At 33.3% G+C, this 19,983-nt stretch overlaps 1 pseudogene; it reads right to left on the reverse strand.

The window, feature by feature from the left end:
- Window positions 1-1,887: 1,887 nt before the first annotated feature.
- On the reverse strand, window positions 1,888-13,435 carry LOC112826361 (large ribosomal subunit protein uL23 pseudogene; annotated as a pseudogene).
- Between the last annotated feature and the right edge of the window lie 6,548 nt (window positions 13,436-19,983).

Here is a 19,983-nt window from a genome sequence, read left to right on the forward strand (position 1 = left end):
ACATGAGGACAAATGCAAGTAAACCTGCTTATGTTTTATTTGAGTTAAAGCATCATGAGCATAACTTAATGCAAAGTTTGTTATTTTTTACATTTGTCATTCAGCTCTTCTCCCAAAGGCAGAGTCATATCACATTAAAATAAGGACCAAACCATGTGGTAAACTATTTGTTATTCCATAAGCTATGGTCATCTTTTTATTAGAATTTTATCAGTTGCAAGTGACACAAAATTCATTTCACACTGGTTGAAGAAAATATATCTGTCTACCTACCTACATACTTACCTACTTACCTAATGTATCACCTATTTTATCATCTATCTTGAGAAAATTGGGTAGTATAGCTTCTGGGGCTCTGTCCTTGCCCCAAACCATATCTACTGAGAGTAGCATTAGAGCTGTTATCAGAAGATGGGGCTATAGATGCTGGGAATATAAACAAGTGTCCACTGCTTTGATGAAATTAGAAAAACTGAATAAGGTAATTTTATTACTCTGCAGCAACATAGGATGAAGCATAATGTAATAGTAACTAGCTGCTAGGAACAACGCAGATATGTGTTCATGGGTTAACGTATATTTATTCTTATTGTCCCTAATCTCAGAAGAGAATTGCATTCTAAAAGGATCCTTAAGTATCTAGAGAATTGCTGTATTTGACTGTAATTAAAATTTAACCTTTTAGATAAGTTATGGTAAAACATAAATATGTTCTATAATCCCTAGAGATGCAGCATGTACAGTATATTATTAATAATACTAAAGGAAATTTATGGAAAATGAATAATCAGCCAAGACTTCAAAATAAATGTATGCAAATTTGCTAAACATTGATGTAAAATTTGAGAAGTGTCTTCAGTAATTTTCCTTTTTTATTATGTTAATGGTCAAAATCAATTGAAACATGAAATGTATGGAGATTTATGGACTTTTATTTAATGTAAGTGCTGTCAAATTTTCAAGGCAAAACACAAAGGAAAAGCCATGCAGATTTGGATTTAATATGTAGAAGCTGAGAGAAATTGGTTACAGTGACTTTTTTTTTTTTAAGGGAGGAGCTTATCAAGAAAAATAAACTCAAATTGAGTGATCAAAGATTTCGGGCTTTGGGTTTAATAAAGGTGGCCATATTCCAGTTTGTCTAAGATGAATCCAGCTTATACCCATTGTCCTGGCACCACATCCTGTCCTGTCATGAATTGTGCCAGAGTTTGTTGGTTTGCTTTTATAGTAACATTTTATTAATAGTTGCATTAAACTAAGCATAAGATCAGTTTGTTTGACTCCCAATTTTTACTTACTGCCCTAGTTTCTATTAAGACTGTAGGTGATTCTTATGCAATTAACAATATTCTTTAATATAAAATCTAAAACACAGTCATAGATAATTGATATTTCCTTTTCAAACCTCTATCAGATAAAACATAATTAACACCTCCCAATCAAAATAAGCTTGCAAGCTCTCTATTAAAAGGAAGTGTCCCTCCACACCGGAGAGTAGGAATAACTTACTTCTTCCATTTATCCACTTTGCTGTTCCTGGTGGCCACTTGGTGCCATAGCTGGTTATACTGTGACCATGTGCAGCGGCCTGCTAGGTTTATGAAGCTTCCAGGTCCCTATTTAATAGGATAGCTGTTAATCCTTGGAAATAGAAGCTGAACAGTCTTGCCATAGAAAATATAAAGAGCAGTATGAATACTCTTGCTAGAGTGATTTTTTAAAATGAATAATGTACATCTAAACCTATTTATTTTATTGTTTTTTTTTAATTTTGCAATATACCTTTTTTTGCAAAAATGGGCTCACAGAAACAAAGTATATATATATATATATTTTTTTTTTGGTGAAAAAATTTATATTTATATTTAGCCAGCAGGACTCAGTTTAGATTATCCCAATGTTGTTGGCAACATCCACAGCATTATAGTCAGGAACCAGTGGAGTGTATGCCTTCTTCACTCCATTGGGCCTGATCAGGGTGTTGACGTTGGCCATGTTGATGTCATAGAGCTTCTTCACAACCTGTTTGATCGGGTGCTTGTTGGCTTTGACATCCACATTGAACACAAGTGTGTTGTTGTCTTCCATTTTCTTCATGGCGAACTTGATGATGGCGTAGTGATCAAGCTTGTTTCTCCTGGGCGTGCTCATTGGAGGATATTTGGGTTGCCTTCGGAGATGCAGTATCTTGGACCTAGGTGACCTGTGGATCTTCTTTTTTTGTGTGACTGTGGATGCTTTTCAGCACTGCTTTCTTGTCCTTGGCCTTTGCTTTGACTTCAGCTTTGGGAGGGGCAGGGGCTTCCTTCTTTGCCTTGGGCGCTGTCTTCGTGAAAGGGAACAAAGTATATATTTAATAAAAAGTTAATTCCTGCCTCATTGTCTAACCTCAATTCTCAAAAGAAATATGAAGATGAATATATAATTTGCACAAAATATTTGTCAAGAGTTGCTATCCACTCTGGGGGCCCTGACCACATAAAAATCAGAAAACACAAATCTGCTCCAGCAGAGTCAACATCTACTTTAAAAGTCTGCAGTTATTTTCAATAGACCATGCTCATTGATGATGCTCTAATACATGAAGCTGTAAAAGATATATTGACATATTCTGAAGGATGCTTTTTCATTTGGATCCAATGACTTCTAAATTTAATTTCATTTATTTTTCTATTAGGGTATTGTTTACGTACAACAAAATTCATCCAGAAGCTGAACTTCCAACTTCACTCATTTTTTTTATCCCAAATTCTCTTATGCACATAAAGAAAGAGACGTAAGTGCTAGCTGTTAATGTGTTGGCTACATTAGCACACGAAAACCTTAATGAACAGTTAGAGGATGCCTAGTTTTACATGTGTCATTAGAAATTTCAAAGAGCAAGATAAATTAAATCTAGTAATGGTTTATTTTTTTTTCTCCTCCAATTTTTGAAATCAGTGTAGAACTTTTGATGTTCCTTCTGTTTAAGGTGGACCCTCTGACATTACTATTAATGTTTTTAAAAACCTCACTGATATGAGGAATTCTTAATCTCAGGAACAAACTGAGGGTTGCTGGAGTGGTCGGGGGTGGGAGGGATGGGGTGGCTGGGTGATAGACATTGGGGAGGGTATGTGCTACGGTGAGCGCTGTGAATTGTGTAAGACTGTTGAATCACAGATCTGTACTTCTGAAACAAATAACGCAACATATTTTAAGAAAAAAGAAAAAGAAGAAGATAGCAGGAGAGGAAGAATGAAGGGGAGTTAGTCAGAGGGGGAGACGAACCAGGAGAGATGATGGACTCTGAAAAACTGAGGGTTCTAGAGGGGAGGGGGGTGGGGGGATGGGTTAGCCTGGTGATGGGTATTAAAGAGGGCACATTCTGCATGGAGCACTGGGTGTTATGAACAAACAATGAATCATGGAACACTACACCAAAACAAATGATGTAATATATGGTGATTAACATAACAATAAAAAAATTAAAAAAAAATTCATTTAAAAAGTTAACTCCAAAAATAAATGTATGTATTTTATGTGGTGAAAAGACAAAATAAGTTTGGTAGAATATAACATAGGATTATAAATCTATCCCACTAACTTAAAAAGCCTATGAAACATAAATGTACTTGGGATAAACTTTGCTGCAAGCATCTGAAAAAGTAATATTCTATCAATCAAAATCTGTAGTTCTCAAAATATACAATTTTAAATTTAGTAATATTTTTGTTAAAATATTTGTTAAAAATAAATTTTAGTCAAATGTTCAACAAATGGAATACTAAAATCTTCAGTTTAGAAATTTAGTGAATTGTAGTTATTGAAAAAGTCTTGTAAACTGGAAGAACATGAAATGTATTCCTATGAAAACAAAAAGAAGAAAAAAAGGTGTTGAATTATGCTAATGCATAATTCTGAAAATCTGTAACATTACTTGTAGCATTTTGACCTGTGAGAGAAGTCTTTCCATGGAGCTTATATTTTTCAAGTGGGTAAATTTGTATCTTGGTAAAGTGGAACACAATTGATGAAGTCTATGATTTTGCATTATTCAAATTTAGGAAAACAAGTTATGAGTAGAAATAACTTATTTTGTTTATATTTTCTTATAAAAATATTAAAGAAGGACATTTTGAATGGAGGGAGAGAATCTTTTGAAAAATATTTGGACTGAAATATTTTTGCATTTCAATATGAAAAACTTAAAAGAATATTCTCCTTTTTGCAGAATATGATTCGATCTTACCAGGTACCTCAGAACCTATAGAGACAATATTTTCTCCATTAAAAATATTAAAAATATAATGATTTAAAGAGAATTATTTGAAGGTGGGGTCAATTTCAGATTTATTAACATAAAATGCAGCTTTGGAGATGGCTTATTAAAAAGATTTAAAGAATCATATTAAAGGGATGCCTGGGTGGCTCAGTCATTAAGCGTCTGCCTTCAGCTCAGGTTGTGATCCCAGGGTCCTGGGATCGAGCCCTGCATTGGGCTCCCTGCTCCACAGGAAGCCTGCATCTCTCTCTCCCACTCCCCCTGCTTGTGTTGCCTCTCTTGCTTTGTCTCTCTCTGTCAAATAAATAAATAAAATCTTAAAAAAAAGAATCCTATTAAAAAGAGATTCTTCACGAAATACACTTATGTAATAGAAACTGATACAGTTAAGCCTCTATAATCTAAATTTGAACAAAACCTAAATATGTATAGAAATCATTCTGCTTAAGTATTTTTTAAAATTTCAGAAAATATAAGCACAGATTTTTTTTTTACTTAAAATGCATAGATATATTTCATTTTTAAAAAATATTTTTTGCTTTGATAGGGTGCCTGGGTGGCTCAGTTGACTGAGTTTCTGACTCTTGATTTCAGCTCAGGTCTTGATCTCAGGATGGTAAGATTGAGCCCCGTGCCAGGCTCCATGCTCAGCTGGGAATCTGCTTGGGAGTCTCTCTCTCTCTCTCCCCCTTTACTCCCTGTGTGCTCTCTCTCTCTCTCAAATAAATAAATCTTAAAAAAATAAGTTTTGCTTTGAAAATAAAATTTTATAGATCTACCAGTATTCTTAAAGATTGGTAAATGACTTTAAATATATACATATTTAATATATACATATTTCATATATTATAATGTTCTAGTTCATTCTGTCAAAAAGTAAATCAGTAAATCCAGTGTTTTACTGATTTTTGTAAAGTAAGTCAGTGCACACAGAGCTTTCTATTAGTCTGGCTTTATCTAGGATTAAATTTCAGAACAACTAGATGCATATATATCATATGTACGCCTCTTACCTCAGTAGATATTTATATATATTGCACTCCCTGGCAAATATCTGGAACAAAATTAGCTTATGCTGACAATTAAAAGGGGAATAACTGAGTTAGGGAGAGGTGAACATCTTGAGAAATTGATGAGGGAAACAAGGATAGATTCCTGAAGGAATGCTCTAGCTCTATTTAGAGCGAGACCAAATAGGTGGAAATTTTTTTTCATTGAAAGATGGGTATGAGGATACTTGAAATATCAGGATCAGAAAATTAAAAAAAAAAACTGAGTTTAACCTGAGCAAATCTCTATATTTGCATTCCATCTAATTTATTAGGGGTAGTCCTCCAAGTGATTTATTGACCCATAACTACATGGGGAAATGTGGAAATCACCCAGCCTAATTTTTAAAGCTAGGAATCAGATGGAGCATTCATTTTCAAATGTCATGGTTGAGCTAGATTTCCCACTCAGTCTCAGTTAAATTTCTTCTTGTATGTATTTCCCTTCAGGTGTCAGATTTTAAAGGCATGAGATAGATGTTTAAAGAGGAAGGTGTTATGGTGATGTTAGAGTACTAATATCAGTCTCCATAATATATTGCAATTTATTTCTGATTCTGAGGAAAGTTAAACAATTTTTAAAATAATTATTTTTAGACTTAATCTGAAATTCATTCATTCAATAAATATTGACTGTTTCTTTTTTTATGTTAAAAAGCATTTATAGCTCTAGAGTATGATGACATATGTGATATCTATGGGTATAGGTACCTATTTTTTCTGTCCATAATAATAAAATGAATCTCATTGAGGTGATAGAAATACTATTTAGTTTTGAGTTGTTGATTTTACATAGTTTCTTTAGATAATTCTGGCAAAGTGATTTTGTTCTGAAGATATAGTTTGTAAGCTGTATTTGTCCATTGAGTAGAAGGTTGAGGTTGACCATAGCTGAAGTGATTGAAGTGTTGCAAGGACCCCACTATGAGGAACTTCATTCCACTACTAGAAAATGTTCGATTCCAAAAGCATTTTTAGCATTGAAGGCATTATTTTTATGATGCCAGTATATCTGCAAAAGTCTATGCGACCGTAAAGACCCAGAAGCTGCAGGTGGGCTGGAGTTTTACTCTTTAGATGCTTTTGTCGGCTTAGCTATGATGACTGCATTGGGAGAGGCTTTTTTTTTTTTTACTTTTAATTTAATTCATTTTAATTTTTCCATTGTATTGAGAAATCATTGGTATACATTACTTTGTAAATTCCATATATTTACATATATTGTGAAATGATTACCACAACAGGATCAGCTAATATCCGTGTTCTCATATAGAGACAAATAAAAGAAAAGAAAGGAGGAAAGAAAGAAAAGGGGGGGATAAAGACTTTCTCCCTGTGACAAGAACTCTTAGGATGTAATCTCTTAAAAACTTTTCTATATATCTTACAACAACATTATTAGCTGTAGTCATGATGTTGTACATTACATCCCTAGTGCTTATTTATCTTATAACTGAATGTTTGTACCTTTTGACCAGGTCCCTCCAATACTCCTCCCCCCCCAACCTCCACTTCTGGTAACCACAGATTCCACATATAAGTGAGAACATACAGTATTTGTCTTTCTTAGTCTGACTTATTTCACTTAGCATAATGCCTTCAAGTTCCACTCATATTGTCGCAAATGGGAGGATTTCCCTTTTTTTTTTTTTGATGGCTGAATAATATTCTATTGTATTTATATCCCACAATTTCTCTATCCAGTCATTCATGGATGAGCACTGCAGTGGCTTCCATATTTTGGCTATTGTAAATAATGCTTCTGTGAACCTAAGGGTGTAGATATCTTTTTGAGTTAGTGTTTTTTTTCCCTTTGGATATATCCCCAGAAGTAGAATTGCTGGATCATGTAGTAGTTCTATTTTTAATTTTTTGAGGATCCTCTATACTGTTTTCCATAGTGGCTGCACTAATATAGAATCCCACCAACAATGCACAAGGGTTCCCTTTTCTCCACATCCGTGCCTGCATTTGTTCCCTCTTGTCTTTTTGATAATGGCCATTCTAACAAGCATGAGATAGTATCTCATTGTGGTTTTAATTTGCATTTCCCTAATGACTAGTGATGTTGACTTTTATATATCTTCTTTGGAAAAATGTCTATTTGGGTCCTTTGCCCATTTTTAAAATTGGGTTATTTATGGTTTTTTTTTGCTATTAAGTTGTATGAGTTTTTATATATTTAGGATACTAATCTTTTATCAGATATATGGTTGGAAAATACTTTTCTTCCATTCCATAGATTGTCTTTTCACTTTGTTGATTTTTTTTCTGTGCAGAAGGTTTTTAGTTTGATGTAGTCTCACTTGTTTATTTTTTATTTTGTTTCTTTAGTAGTCATATCCAAAAAATTATTACCAAGACCCATACCAAGGAACTTTATTCTTATGTTTTCTTTTAGGAGTTTCATGATTTCAAGACTTACATTTAAGTCTTTAATCTATTTCAAGTTAATTTTTAGGAAAGGTGTAAGTTATGGGTCCCATTCTCATTTTTTTTTAATATGTGAATATTAACATATTGAATATTAACCCAGCACCATTTATTGAAGAGACTGTCTCCTCCATGGAGTATTCTTGGCTACCTTGTCAAATATTAGTTGACCATATATGCTTGAGTTTGTTTCTGGGCTCTTGATTCTGTTCTGTTGGTCTGCTTATCTGTTTTTATGTCAGTACCATACTATTTTGATGACTATAGCTTTATAATATAGGTTGAAATCAGGAAGTGTGATGCCTTCTTTTTTGTTCTTCTTTTTCAGGATTTCTTTGGCTATTTGGAGTTTCTTGTGGTTCTGTATAAATTTTACTTCTGTAAAAAATGCCATTGGAATCTTCATAGGGATTTCATTGAATCTATAAATGGCTTTCATTAGTATTGACATTTTAACAATATCATTTCTTCAAATCCATGAACATGGGATACCTTTCTATTTATTTCTGTTTTCATTGATTTATTTTATCAATGTCATACAGTTTTCAGGGTAGAGATATTTTTACTCCCTTAGTTAAATTATTCCTAATTTAAAAAAATTAATGCTACTGTTTGCTGGATCAATTTATTTGTTTTTCAGAAAATTTATTGTTAGGGTATAGAAACACTACTAATTTGTTTTTAAGTTTTTTTTTTAAATTTATTTGGGAGAGAGACAGAGCATGAGTTGGGGGAGAAGCAGACACCCTCTTGAGAAGGGAGCCCAATGTGGGCTGAGCTGAAGGCAGATGCTTAACCCACTGAGCCACCCAGGCACCCCAGAAACACTACTGGTTTTTGTATGTTAATTCTATATCCTGCAACTTTATTGAATTTGTTGATTAGATCTAACAATTTTTTGGTTGAGTCTTTAGGATTTTCTCTATATAAAATCATATCACCCACAAATAGAGACCATTGTACTTCTTCCTTTCCAATTCTGATGTCATTCATTTCTTTTTCTTGCCTGACTACTCTGCCTAGGACTTTCAGCCATATATTGAATAGGACTGGTCAGAGCGAACCAGCCCTTGTGTTGTTCCTGATCTTAGAGGAAAAGCTTTCAACCTTTCTTCACTGAGTGTAATAATAACTATGGGTTTATCATATATGGCCTTTATTATGTTGAGATGTGTTTCTTCTTTGCCTAATTTGTTGAGTTTTTATCATGAGTGGATGTTTGAGAGAGAAATTAAAAAAAAAAGATCATGTTGAACCTAAAAATTGTCCTCTTCATGTTGAAATTATTATGTATATTTAATTACTCATACTGGGATTGTAATTGGCAAAGAGAGAATCCATTTCCTGATAATTCTCAGGAGTAATGAATGTTTTGAAAGTTATGCATTAGCAGAGAATACCATTCTTGAAATAGAATATTTTGTGATATATATGCCCATATATATATATATATATATATATATATGTATATATAAGAAAGAATACCTTATGACTTTAGAAGCAATGTTGACTCTGAACTTAAAGTCTTAAAGATAAGCCACTATGAACAAATTGAGAGTTTTCAAAATTTCATTGATAGGGTTGTGGGAAAAATCAGTGATGACATGGAAATAAGGGGATGCAACAAAAGGTACAACAGATAAGATCAAAATCAAGGTAGAGATATTTCTGGATAGAGACACTTACTTTAGTCTTATTAAGCACAGTGAGAAGAATAATACCAAAATCATATTTTATCTGATGCATTCCCTAGTATGTATATGGGTATGTATGTATGTATGTTCGTTTGTTTGTATGTATGTCTTTTTGTTTATTATCAACTTGAGGAATACTTTCTATTCCCACGTAAAGTATACAATTTGAAGAGTTTTGACACATGTATACCCTGGCCCCATCGTTGCTGCAATGAAGCTATAACATATTCATCCCCCTCAAGATGTCCCCTAACCATGGCCCCAGGCAAATGTTGATTTGATTTTTGTCACTATAGATTAGTTTGCACTTTCTGGAATTATGAATTTATATGTCTACATCTATATATGTCTTCCGATCAGTCATCTATTTATTTATAAATGGAATCATATAGTATGTTCTCTTGGGGTATGGCTTCTTTCACTCTGCACAATGATTCTGAGGTTCAATCACTTTGCTATATGTGTCAGTAGTTTCTGGTTGTTGTCTAATATTCATTGTACTGATATATCGTCTATATTATATATCCATTCACCTATCATTGGTATTTAGGTTGTTTGCCATATTTTGGCTATTGTGAATAAAACAGCTATGAACATTTATGTAGAAATCTTTGTGTGGACATATGACAAACAACCCAATAAACATAGGTAAAAGGTTTGAGCAGACATGTCACAGAAGAAGATTTATGAATGACCAATAAGCACAGGAATGATGTTCAATATATTTGTCACTAGGAGAATGCAAGTACAAACCTCGGTCTGATACTAATACATACCAATTAGAGTGGCTAAAATTTTAAATGACTGAAAATACCAAATTCTGGAAAAATATGGTAGTGCTGGAACACTAGTAAACTGCTGATGAGTATGTAAAATTTCATAACCACTTGGAAAATTATTTGAGAGTTTCTAAAATAATTGAAAATACATCTATCATATAATTCAGCTATATCTCACAGCATATCTCACAGCATATCACTCATGCAAGAGAAACAGAGTCTTAATTTAAGAACAGCATATTGAATGGAAATCTGAGCCTTGTTATTCTGATTGTGTGACCTTGAGCAAGTTTGTTAACCATCCTGAGTTTCAATTTCCTCATTGTTAAAATTGAAAAAATAAGATGTATTCACAAAGAATCTTGCATAGCACCCAAAATATACCAATACTCAGTAAATACTAGTTACTTTCCTCCATATGTTAATTGTTTATTTGGCTTTAAAACATTCAACCCACAGTGTGTAATCATTCTTTCTAAATTCTTTTATTCAGTTATCTAAAGTTTAAACCTCTAAGAAAAAATATTGAGTAGAAAAATCTGAGCCTGGTGGACCCTACCATGGGAAACAATAAACATTCTGCAGGATGAGGTCGGATGTTCATCCTGCAGAACATTGTTCAGCTGTGTTTCATGGAAGCAAGACACAGGGTGGACTTGGAGGAAGGCAAAGATACCAACAGGCAGGTGAAGAGGCCCCTACCTCTTGATTCTTCCTGAGTAACTCTCCTATGACCTTTGTTAAATACAAATTTGGAAATAATTGGAATATATTCTATGCTTTATTTATATTATCCATGTCTCAAAATTCCTATAACTTTCTTCAGAGTTGGTGGTAAACATCAGTATTTGTTTATTTAACCATTGGATATTTATTGAGTAAGGGAGTACTTGTAAGACTAAGCAGTGGGAACAGATGCTAGCTGCAATCTTCCAGATCTTGCAGCATCTCACTTTGACCTCAAGAAAACAGGTCATGAGTGTGTCAAATACATTATTAACAAGAGCAGAATGTTACAGAAGTTGAGAGTTCAAAGCTTTTTTCTAGAATATTTGGGGAAGATGTCAATGAAAAGGAGGTGTATTGTGAAGCAGCTAGCTAGTCATACCCCGTGTGTTTGAGATTGGTTTTGTGAGCAAGTGTGTGAGGCGGTATTGTTTTAAGTCAAACTAGGACAAACTAGAGCAGCCTAGCTGATGTGGAGACTTCACACAATTGAGGCATGTGGAAGAAGTGTGGTAATATAAGCAGCAGCCAAATGATTAAGTGGATAGCATTTACACTTCAGTTATAAGGAGCTATTGAACATTTTACTTGTGGCTGCAGCATGATCAAAGATGTGTTTAAGAAGGAATAAATCTGTAGGCAGGTTAAGATAGATTGAGTATCTGGAGGTAGCACAGACACCAGGAGAACATTTAGGCAACTTTTGTGATAATCTAGGATCAATGCTAATCTTTTAGCTCAATACTTTTCACTCTATTCTTGTTCTGTGGCCTTTCATAGTCCTAGCTTTGTAATAATCCTTATTCCTCTGCCTTTGCAGTGAACTTGGCCTACTGTACAAAAGCTGAATTATCAGGAATGTGAGTTCAGACCCATTAACCTTTGAGGGGCATCACAAAATTAAGGACATGTGCTTTTTAGAAGGAACAAAATGTGTAAATACAGAGAATTATCAGCAGCTGTCATTTTAGAAGAAAGGTCTTTCTCTTTGTTGTGCTGTGTCCCCTGAGGAACAATCAAAGGTCATGTTGTTAAAAGTGCTGATATATTATAATATTTGTATCAGCTAATTAAATCTGTCCTATCAAACATCTTCTATTTTGCCTGACACTTTCTCTTAACTCCCTGCGTTTCTACTCAGTAAATACAGCAAACAAACAAACAAACAAATAATAATAAATACTTTTAGCTCTCAGGGTCAACACCAAAATGCCATTATGTAACCTTTGTGTATTTCACTGTATGTGTTAAAATGAATCATTTATTTTACTATTTTATATTTGTAGTTATTTTATACTTATTATTAATAAGCCATCAGGGAGAATAATTTAAATGTAGTGTCTTCATTCTGGATTCATTTTATCAACCAAATTATTCCTGAAAATTATTTGGTTTCTCAAATAGCCCCATATACTTATAAACATTAAAGAAAACAGTAATGAGGAGACATACTTCTTTTAAAAACTGTTACAGAAATGAAACTGGTTCTTTTGAATTGTTACCCAGTTTAAGGTTTTGTGCTCATAATTTAGTCTTGAGTGATTTAGAATTTCCAAATAATTATCACAGAATAAACTCTAGGAAATATCAGCCTGTCCAAGAGGGTCATACATACAACTTTACAAATGATAGTTACATTCTGAGGTTGCTCAGAATATATCTACAAAGTCTTATTCAGGACTACCTTGATGTTAACCTTCTGCTTTACCAATTTATCTCAAAGGAAGTTTTAGTACCACCATTATCAAAACAGTGTCCCAGAAAATAAACTCATAAACAATGTGCTCCCTCTCTTTCGAGGTCTCTAAGGCTTTACCAATAAATTCTGTGGTGGGATTCTCCAATGGAATGGATTTCCACAAAAGCTATGCTAACTTTCTATGATTTGGGTATTTTTTTCATCCATCAAGCTTTTTGGTACTCAACTCTTCTCACTGATTTCAAATTAAGCTTTTATTTATTTTTCCAAGTAACTCAATTCTCAATAATAATAATAAAAAAACTAAATAAACTGAAATGAAAATTCTTGTAGAGGTTGAAGCCATAGGCAATGTCTCTATCAATATGATTTCTTAATTCTTCTTAATCCTTTCCTTCCAGTGAATGGATTCAGCTGAATATTGAGGACATGTGTGGATAGGACAGGAGGGACTTCCTCTTGCCTGCTCCGTAATTCTGGGCTCCAGCTGACTCAACCTGAGAAAAGAGAGCTTCTGTGTTTGGTGACTGTTATTATTCTAACTTTTAACTAATGCTATTTCCCAACAATATCCAGTGCCATTTAATAGAGCAGGAATTTAAGCAAGAATTTGGAGAATCCTGGATATCAAACAAAGGTTTCTGTTTCCATACTTCCCCCTTTCCAATAATCTTACAAAACTGAGCTGCATGCATATTATTTCCTTGATATTGAACAAGACCATACTTGAACCAACATACCAGTAAATTTATTTTCTTCACTGCCATATAACCCAGCTCATCTCCCATGTTCACTCTAATCCCATTTCCTCTCACTTAAGCTAATGGAAGTAATTAGCCAATAATTTGGAAATTAACGATATATCACTTAACTATAAAACTTGGGCCAGAATTCTCTTTATTATAGAAAATTATTACATAATTATCTTAAAGCATAAGAAATCATACTTTTTAAAAATTAGTTTTAAATTAAACCAAACATAACATAGGAGTAACAGATCATGAGATTAGCTGTTAGACTATCTCCCCAAAGTTATTTGTTCTTTGTTTCAACTCATGCTTTTAATTCTATCAATTGCTATGCCAGTTACGCATTAGAAACAACATAAAAGCTTTGTAATAGAATTTACAGTCATTGAACAGTGTATGTTAAAGATGTTTTAATCAAATGGCTAAAATACCATGATTTAATAAGTTGACAACTATATGAACAACACAGTCACATACATGTGTTAAATATAGAAAAACCCTATATATTGTACCATGTTTACTTCTGGGCTGAGAGAGAAGATTGGCTAATTTTGTTCTCCCTTTTGTAAATTTTTACATTCCCAAAACATTTACAGTGAGCAATTACTAATTTACTGTAAGGAAAATGATATCTTAATTTTAAATGAAACCATAAGTGTGACATGCGTAGCACACAATCTCACACATAGTAGGTATTCAAAAAATATCATATCCCTTCCCTATTCAAACAGCATCAAAGAAATGGGTAAAGATTCATTTTGTTATCAACAAAAACATAAATTGTCTAGAAAACAACTGTACTCAAATATCTTACAGCCTTGGCTAAGAAGAACAGCATAAAACTTAGAGACAAGGGTGAGCCCTGGGCATGAAGAGCCTTCACTGGAGAAAGTTAAAATGACTCATTGATGCACTGGGGTCTAATTAAGCAAGTGAAGCATGAGGGTGATATCATCAAAAATTGTTCTAACGGTAGGGAAGCGATTATGGAAACTATTGCAGTGGTCAAGTTCACTCATAATGAACACATGAATAAGAAACTGTGCATTAGCCACTGAAAGCAAAGTTTTATCTGGACCATATTTTTTTCAATGATAACAAGCAAAGTCAATGCTTACTCCAATTTGCTTTTTGAAGGAAAAGTGAAAGGTCAAGGTCTCAAATGATTGTAAGACTCCCAATAAAATTTTCTGTCAGGCAAATATCATGGTCAAGGACCTACCGACAAACTGAAATTTTAAAAAAGTGACTTAAGTAATAATTTGGCTTCACCTGGAACACATAGATAAACATAATGCAATACAAGCAATACAAGCAAAAGAATAAATTCATATTTGTCTTTAACTCACATGCACGTCTCACATCTCTGGGCTTTTCAGCTTTTCTATTTTCTGTTTTCTCACGGCACATCTCACTAATAAACTAATGGAATGCAATAGTCAGAGGTAATATCCTTAGCAGAATATCACTCCATTTATTCATGGGTTTTTTAATTCATTTATTCGATATACATTTATTGAATTTTCATCTAAAAAAATGGGAGTGTAGTGTTGTAATTGCTGGAGATATAATAGGTAATTAAGCTAGACAAGTTTCCACACTCAGAAACTGATATTCTAAAGAGGGAAGATAGACAATAAATAAGTAACACAATTGGGCTGGAGTGGGCTGCTGCTGATTTGACTCACACTGTGAGAAGGATGTGTATGGAAAATGCAGTGCTTCCCCTGCAAGGACACTTGATAGCCCTGCTGGACTCAGTGATGCTGCTGGGTGTTTGGTTTGGTTTATTCCTTTGGCTTTAGACGAGGCTTCTGGGTAATGAGGCCATTTTCTCGTCGTCACTGGCTGTGGACCCTATGCCCCCCTCTCCTTTCTCCAACTTGTGCAGGAGCCTGGGGGTCTACCTTAGCCTTTGCTGTGGGCTGATTTTGTCCTTCTATGTTGAGTCTAAAATAAGGGGACTTTTTTATACAAGTACTGTGAGAGGTACAGTGAGGCTCAACGTACAGGCCTCCATGATCAGGCTAGACTGTCAGGTTTATTTTGCTATGTCTTGAGCTGCTGTGGATATTTATTGAGGGAGAAAATGCCAGGAGACCTTAATTATGCTATTTGCTACTTGAAAACCAGGAGGTTCAACATAATAACTCTGAAATTTCTCCTCAGATAATCAATAAATTTAAGGGGGTCTCAAATAAAAATAAGAGATATTTGAACTACAAAAACTGAATGTAAAGTTTATGTGGAAAAATAATCAAGTAAGAAGTATCCACAAAATTTCTGAAAATGAAGACTAATGTTGAAAGACTAGCTCTACTACATTGTAACACATTTTATAAAATTATAATGCTTTTTAAAATACTGTAATGTTGGGACACCTGGGTGGCTCAGTTGGTTGAGTGCCTGAATCTTGATTTTGGCTCAGGTCATGATCTCAGTGCTGTGGTATCGAGCCCCCGTCAAGCCCTGCATTGGACTCCATGCTCAGCACAGAGTCTGCTTGAGTTTCTCTCTCTCTGCCCCTCCCCCTACTCCCTCCCTCTCTCTCTCTTTCTCTCTCTCTCTCAAATAAATAAATAAATCTTTTAAAAAATAAAGTATAGTAATGATGCATAAACAGACTATTGGAAAATAAGAGAAAATTTATAAACATACCCAAAACATAGAAATTTATTGAGTTGGAGTTTTATTTTCATAATAAATGCTATTTCAACAATTATGTAAACCAGTGAAAAGCATTTGAATGCTGTCTCACATTTTTACTCCAGGGAGAATTCCATATGAATCAAATATTTAAGTATAAAAAATAAAAACCACAAAAGTCCTAGAAAAAAAATGAAAGAATAATTTTAAAAAATATGTCTGAAAATGGACAGGGCTTTCCTCAGCATGGCACAAAACTCAGAATCCATAAAGTAAAAAAAAATAAAACTAATATGTTTTAAATGTTTTAAATTCCACAGCAAAATCAATATAAGCATAGTCAAAAGACATATTAATTTGAAAAATATTTTTAGCTCATAAAACATAAGACTAACATCCTAACACATGAAAAGCTTCTCTAACTGGTGAAGAACTACTTGGCATCAATAGCAAGTAGTGAGACAATATGCGTAGACATCTCCACAAACAATTAATTATAAATGTTTAATCCATAAAAGATGTCCAAAATCACTTTTTTTAAAAAAAGCAATGCTCATTAAAATTAACATTACTTTTTACCTATGTTATTATTAAAGAGTAGAATATATTGATCAGGATATGAAAAATCAGAAACTGTCATATGTTGCACAAAACTTAGCCAACTGAGTTATGTAAATTCTCCTGAATACTTCTGCTTTGTCCCTGCCCCTGTTCTAAAACACCCTGTACTAGTTTTCCTATCTATTTGGACTTCTCCCTTCCTTCCTGAACACACTGTCTCTCACATGAAATCTCTCCTTCCTCTGAACTCCTTATGAAACTTTCATGCTATCATCTATATTTAATTATATATATAAGATTGTCACACTATGCTGTAATCATCATGAAGTTTGAACCATATCTTATTTTCTTATTAAACCCAGTGCCTGAACATTCCATTTGTTAATAGTAAAAAGTATCTATAATGGTGTCAGTTTACATTTTTCACAGATTTCAAACATTTTCTCATTTGGTACCACAATAACCCTCAGGGCTAAGTATCACTATTTACTTTATTCTACTGATGAAAAATTGAATCAGGTTGTGATTACATATTGACCAGTCAGAGCCTGCATCATATGAGTTTTTTGGTCAGAGGCCCTAAGGATAGACAGACGAGAGAAAGAGAGAGAGAAAGAGAGAGGGGTCAATCCTGGCTCTTCCGCTTATTGGTCATATGAGATTCAGTAATCTAGTTAAGTTCTTTAAGCTAGTTTTCTTACCTATAAAATGGAAATGACAGTAATATCTACCTTGGTGTTTCTGGAAAAAGTAAACAAGAAAATAAAAATAAAGCATATGGCACATTGACCAGCTACATAAATAGTGTTCAGCTACAGTGACAATTATTATTTTACAATAACACAGCTTTTATTTACCGTAGTTTTTTTTTTTTTTTTTTAACAATGCGGCGTTCTGATTCAGCCACTTTGTAGGCAATCCAGAATATTAGTGGTGGATCATTTTTGGTGATAGATTCATGGTGAATTCAATAATTGAAATATATTTAGTGCTTTACAAATGCACTTTTCTCATCTATAATTCAATCAAAGAAACAGTAATAATCAGGTAAAATGAGAGTTGGCATTGAACAACTTCATTATTCATTATTTCTCTAACATCAGCCTTTCACATCTGTTCTTGGTTGCATTGAATATAGTGCATAAATGATACTTACTTTGATTAGTGTCTATTCTTTTTTCCTAAGGCTTCATCAAAACATTTGTCCAATATCAATATGAATTTCTCTCTAGCTCTTTCTTTTTGTTTTTATACAGAATTTAATCTTGCTCATCCACACAGTTTAATTCTCTGAGTCACCAGATCTTCTTGTCAAAAGTCCCAAATCCAGTGAAATAATAGATCATCAATTCCTATTGTGAAGAGACTGTATACATGAAGTAGTTTTAATTTAGAAGTTGGTTTCTGTTAGTGGGAGAGAGAAAGTTCCTTTATCTTTTTTAGTTACTGAGTTATGGTTGACATGTACACAAATGCTGGGAAGAACAATGTTAAATGTGGAAATTTGGAGGCAAGGAATTGTTTTATTTCACTAATATTTTCCCTCAATAATTATGAATAATGAAAACTAATGTTATGCTATTAAAACAATAGTTTTAGCAATAATTTATAGTTTACCATATAATCATTTTCATAATTATTTTCTTTTTAATCTGGAAATCAAAAGTAACAATTTCATGTTCACAATAAAAAGGGGAAAGATTTATGCGATCTGAAGAGAAACCAGAGTATTCATGTTCACAATAGCTTATGAACAAGGTAGCTATAAACTCCTATAAGGGAAGAAAAGTTAAAAATAAAATAACTTTATTTTTATATAATTTGTATACATTTTATATATTATATACTTTTAAAACCTTTATTTATAATAACATATTGATAAGATGTGAGTTTTGCATCTTCCATCATAGATTAATCAAATAAAATTCAATCAGGCCACAAGAAAATCAAAATCTTTAATAATGATATGCAAATTAAAATATAGCTTCATAGAAATAACTTTTCTAGGACCAAAGTCAAAGTTCTGAAAATCCAAGGCGTGATAGTAGAAACTGGTTCTAAGTTGTCATAGGACAATAAGTTGTATGCTTAAATTGAACATACTCATTCCTTTAACAAATTTTTTTTAGTATTACTGTGTCCCAGAACACTGCTTCAGGAGTAAAGGATACTGTGGCAACATGAAATCTAGTTTTGTAAAAAATATCTATTTAGATAAAAAATAATCACCAACATTTATTTTTATTTATACATTAGAGCTATATTGTCTTAATGATACTAGTTAAACTGTATGGAGTGATTAATATAATTCAGGCGCTGAATTGAGTATCTTACTTATATGAAAACTTCTCACAGCTCTTAGGTGAGCAGGATTGTTTTGCTGATTTAAAATGAGAAAAGTGAGTTTTGGAGAGATTAGATAATAGGATATATTTTGCCCAGTTAATCAGAGGAAAAACTTTTAATTTCAATCCCGTTATTGTCACATGAAATTATATAAATGCCTTCATGTTCAAAGCTAGCATATGGATTAATAAAGGGAATTGTTATTTGTTTGTTTTTGACTTCTGATGAAATGTGAACCAATGTGACTCAATGTAGCAAGGTCCATGCTTTATTCAATTTCCTATAAGAGCTGAACCCCCCTCCCCCAAAAGAAAGTAACCAATTCTAATGCCTGTGGTCTTCTTCCTACTTCTTCCTACTTTTATAGTGCCTCTCTTTTTGCTAGGGGCTCTAACTCCACCTCTTCCTACTTATTTCTCCAAATGACATGTTTTGAAGGATATCATTTCTATTCTTGAAAGATTTTCGGCAAGTTATATAACCTGTTTCCAGCTATTTCTTTCTCTGATCTGTGACTAGTTAAATTTGAATTTCAGATGAATAACAAATACTTTTTAAATATAATTATATCCCATACATTATAGTTAAACAATGCTGTATCTGAAGTTTAAATTTCACTGGGCATACTGTATTTTATAAGAATTCTAGTCCTGTGGAATGTATATACAGAAGTGGACAAGCCTATCTGGTCAGGTTGTCAGATGGAGGTTGTCCCTTCTGATGATCCCTGGGGAATTACCCTGGAGTTGTTCTTCATGAACCCATATGGAATACCCCCTTTTAAACCAAATGTCTTAGACAAATTGATCTTAAGTGTGTGTGAAAGTTTTACTAACAATAGCACCAGCAAGAAGACTAAATTGTCAGATAATTTAACAAAAATTTGTAGGTAAAGAACATAAATACCCATGAAATAATTGCATAAGATCATGAGGATAGACCCAAGCTTTTTGTTTATATTGCAGGATAGGAAACTACTCCATCTTTATCATGATATAAATTAACCTAGGTCATGACATGTTGGAGCCATCACC

The sequence above is a fragment of the Callorhinus ursinus genome, unplaced genomic scaffold (genome assembly GCF_003265705.2).
Source record: "Callorhinus ursinus isolate GAN/ISIS: 27379988/994484 unplaced genomic scaffold, GSC_fseal_2.0 scaffold7, whole genome shotgun sequence".
Lineage (NCBI taxonomy): Eukaryota > Metazoa > Chordata > Mammalia > Carnivora > Otariidae > Callorhinus > Callorhinus ursinus.